Raw genomic sequence first — 4,673 nt, forward strand, 5'->3', positions numbered from 1 at the left:
GTCATCCCTTTTTGACGCCTCGCTGGCCTCGCACCGCCGTTCTCCTCCATGGCGGAGGCGCGGAGGCTTCGTGCAGTCAGCACGAAAGCTCCGCGGTGCACGCGGTGGAGCCGAGGACGGAGTTTCCCGGGCTGTTGACGTCACGACATCCGTCCGCGGAGTTCTCTTTCGTGTGGATACCCCTTACTCTGTTTCACCTTATAATGTACCGCAGGAAAGGCTACAAGCGCGAGATCCTTGCTTTAGGGCACATCTCGGCGGCCAAGCTCTCGTGACTTAAGAGCGTCTGTCAACGCTATGAGCTCGCGCTTCTAGCCTTCTCTGAAGTACAACATCAAGTGAAACGGAGTATTAGCCGCGAGATGTTTCGGTGGTGCCCTCATTTGGTTACCTTTCGTGACGTCATTACCCTGTGAACAACAAGTTCCATGGTGTTTGTAATGGGCATGGTGGAAGCCTGAAATCATAGCGCTCTCAAAGCAACACTGCCGACACTGTCAAAATTGAAGTTCTTACATTCCTCTTATTTCCGTCGATCAGACATCCTTTCCTGGCGTCATAGTGAGCATTCGGCCAATTGAGGTGGGCCGACCACAGCGACGCTTTCGTTCGCTCACGTCGCCAATAGAAAGGCAACAACGGTTGTAAAACTTTATTATTGGCTTCTGTTAATGTCATATTATGCCATATGAAACTGAGAAAATAGAAAATAGTATTTATGATTAGCTGAACAAAAATTATTAACTATTTATGGGACAGATTATAACCTCCATCCGAGCGCCCACGCTCTTGTCTACAACAACGGCCCTAGAAACGGTGTGTTGGGAGCACAGCTCCATGTTGTGACATCATCACTTACAGGGTCGATTGGTTGGATTGATACGGCTGAACCATTTTAATCGGGCGGCGGCTTGCGTCACCTAGTGGAGGCTTTTAATTTTAACAATAAACGGTGATTAAATTTATAATTATTTAATAATAACGTAGAGTTTTTGATCCCAATGTCACAGAAACTGTGGCCATCTATAGTCCGTTTCAGGATAACTGGGCGAACTGTGGAGGCTACGGTCCACGCTATTCAATAGCCGCTTTCCGCGCGCGCCAGATTGAACCGCCATAGCCGAACTTCTTTTGTCTTACCACCGCGATGCCGAGCTACTGAAGCGGGCGTTGACCAGTATCCACGAGGGCCTATGCTGGGGAGAAGGACGCAGTAGAATCTAAAGTGGCAATAACCTGCCCTGCTGCGGGAATGATGAAGTGAAGCGAACGTAATAAGAGAGAACAAAAACTGAAGGTCGGTTATGGCGGCGCCCTTGCACAGCTGCCTGGAAGCGTCTAAAAGAGCGTCAGGGCGAGGCACCTGATTCCACGTCACAGGCGCGTATGTGTCACTGAGCGAAATGCGAGGCCCAGAGGAAACTGCTGTCGTCTGCTAGGCAAGAGTCGTCTGCTGCGGAATCAACCAATTTTGGATGAACGTCCACCGCCACAACAATGCCGTCTGCTAAAGTAGCGAGCTCTTCTGGAACAGTTCATGAGACGACGATACGATCAATTTATTTGCAAATCTGGGGGGAGTGCTAATGCCAGAACTGATCCTCCTATAGTAGCTTCTCTCTTCCTGTCAATAGGAAGCACGCGCCAGAGGAAAAGGCCGGGCAAATAGGGCTAATGGTTTTCGTGTGGTGGAGCTCGTTATGCAGCTATGCGGAGAAAAGCATGATCCGCTTCGCAGGAAGCATAGATTAATTCAAAACACGTTTATTGACCTTATATTGCGTGGAGCGCGCTGCGGAGGTCAGTTAGAAGGAGGATAAGGGATTAGGGAGCGGGGACCAAAGAAGATGGGAAGAGGAGGAGGGACACTTCATGGCTTCAGGGCCTTCGACAACGAGGAAGTGGGAGGCCGCGGCCCCTTGGCTGCAGCCGGAAGGAGCCGGTCCCCCACTGAAGGCGCAGTTGGGTTTCTTATGAAGGTGAGTGGTGCCTCCGAGAGCTCCAAAGCATGCTTGGGGGATATGGTGGTGTCTGCGTATGCCCAGGCATTCTGGGATGCGGGTACTAGGGCGTTTGGGATGAGGTCCAAAGCCCGTTGTCGTGGAATATCCTACAAAGGGCAAGATCACATGAGATGGAGCAGGTCTACCTTAGAGTTGCAGTCCTTGCAGATGCCAGATGCCGTGTAAGATCCCGCACCGTAGTTCCCGCGAAATCGCTGTAAGAGATGCGGTGTCAGGAGGATCCCTGTTTGAATTTGCCGAATCATGACGGCTTCCCTGCGAGAGAAATGTTGGGAGGAAATCTTTGAGATGGATAGCGGGTTAGCGGCTATGGAGAGGTAGGCGGTTCGCCGGGCTTTGGTGCAGCGCAAGTCGCGCCAAGGGTTGGCAATTTCCTGGGAGGTGTTGCCTAGAGATGAGGAAGAGGACGGTGCCTTGGCCAGCGCGGAGAGGAGGTGTGCGCACGCCACTCTGTGGGCTTTCTCATTAACGGGTATGCCACAGTGGGCAGGGACCCATCGTATGATGAATTGATGGCCGGACGTTCTTAGAGGTTAGACGGCTAGCTTGAGCTCGTGTAAGGTAGGTCCGGTATATTTGGTGTCCGAGCATATGTGGTGTGCCGCTTGCGAGTCGGTATAAATGATGTGTGTGATTGGTGCGTCTTCGTCTGCCGTAAGACGTCCGTCTCGCGCATTGTCCGTGATGGCTTGAAGCTCCCTTTGGGTGCTGAGCGAGCGCGTATTCGTTGTGTGCAGGTGTCGTGCCTGGGCTTCTGTGTTACAGTTGCACCAGGTCGTGGCATAGACAGCGCATGAGGTATCAGCTGGCAGGGATGCATCGACGTAGATCACGTGGGTGCAGTCGTTAAGCGAGCGAATGTACTTTAAGTGCCGTCTTTTGAGAAGAAGGCGCCTGCCGGTGCTCTCTATCCGCTGGGGTAGAGGAGTCCTGTCGGTGAGGACAGCGTGTTCCCAAGGCGGGGTCTTTTGTGGGAGTTAGGGCAGATCGTGCACGGCGTAGGCCAGCTTGGCAAGGATAGACCTGCCGGCTGGTGTTTTGCGAAGCTGTTCCTCCTGGATGCTGTATTGCGTGGATACGGGTTCGCTGACAGCGTTTATGCCCCCGCAACTCTTGAGCGCGTCTAGGTGTACGTACCTGGGATGGCCAGTAATTAGTCTTCGGGCCTCGTTGATGAGTCTGTCTAGAGCTAGCATCTGAGTCCGATTGGCTAGATGATAGGAAAGATCATAGAAGAGCCGTGAGACGACAAATGCCTGCACGAATTGCCTCATCTCTCGTTCGCGGACACCGCCGGTGCGTGTTGAGATTCGTCGAAGGACGTGTAGTATCTTTTTTACTGATCTTGTCGTTTTTGGGAACCATGTGTTGGCCCTGCAATAGTGCAATTGCCTGTGAAACAGTGAAGTCAGTCAGAGCAATATAGAGCTTGAGGCACAAGCAGAAAAAATGTAAATCTGTCCTCTCCAATGTATGCTCCAATCTCGCTTGGCATTTGCATTTGCAGTAATAAGAACTTGAACTGAGAAGGTAATACCCGAGAAAATATTAAACCCGCTGGATTCGTTTGTTACGTCTATTGAAAATTCTTGGATCAGCCGAAAGGTTTTGTAAATACATAATTGTACACAACTTTGTTTTAAACCGTTTCCTTTGATAGATTTTCATGTATATAATGTAGTGAAATATTATGAACTTTTTGTAGATTCCATTAAAGAACCTTACCTTAATTATGTCAATTCAGAAATTTATTGCCTCGTCACATAAAAATGCTTATATACAGGGCCCTTTTTTTACCCCATCTAAACTACTGTAACTTAGTGCGGTGTACCCCATCTCTGTCAAATGCTAACAAATTACACCTTCTTGAAAAAGAGGCTGTTCGCACAATACTCAATGTTCCTTTCGATACACATACACCCCCATTATTTAAAGAACTGCGTCTAATAACTGTCCCTAACCTATATGAGTATACTCTACTAACACGATATAGATCAGCCCTCCGTTCTAACGAGCCTTTCCTTGGACATATTTTAAACCTAACACCAAATATCCGGGTATATGACGTTCGTGAGGGGGAGCATTGGAAAATACCAACAAATCGTACAAATTACGGTTTCCAAATGCTAAGGTATAATCTTCTATTTATTCTAAATAAACTTCAGAAGCATAATTTAACAAATATCGAGAGACTGAATCTTAGTACAATTAGAAATTTTTTCCTGCATTAAAATTTCGCTTGTATTGTGGTGTCGTGTGTTCTGTATGTTTCAGTCATCCTTGAGGTAGTACGATTATGTTTTTTAGTCCTGTCATGTACCTAAATATGCTATGTGCCTTATATATATGTGCGTATATGTGCGTGTGTATGTATGCGTATGAATGTATATATGTGTGTATATATATGTATGTATATGCGTATGTATATATATATATATATATATATATATATATATATATATAATGATTTGTTTTCGCTATCTTTGATACCGTGTTTAACTTATGCTGTTCTGGTTCTTTTTTATTCATTTATTTATTTATTTTTTTGCTTAATGTTAAAAGCTGAAAACTTAATGTTATTACTTCATGTGTAGTATGTCGCCGTGTGCCAATTGTAAGGCTGCAGAGGCCTTGTCAAGTCAAACTCTT

General features: G+C 47.3%; 1 pseudogene; it reads right to left on the reverse strand.

Moving 5' to 3' along the window:
• Positions 1-1,870: 1,870 nt before the first annotated feature.
• On the reverse strand, positions 1,871-3,298 carry LOC115329833 (annotated as a pseudogene).
• Between the last annotated feature and the right edge of the window lie 1,375 nt (positions 3,299-4,673).

The sequence above is a fragment of the Ixodes scapularis genome, unplaced genomic scaffold (assembly GCF_016920785.2).
Source record: "Ixodes scapularis isolate PalLabHiFi unplaced genomic scaffold, ASM1692078v2 PGA_scaffold1__304_contigs__length_218370807, whole genome shotgun sequence".
NCBI lineage: Eukaryota > Metazoa > Arthropoda > Arachnida > Ixodida > Ixodidae > Ixodes > Ixodes scapularis.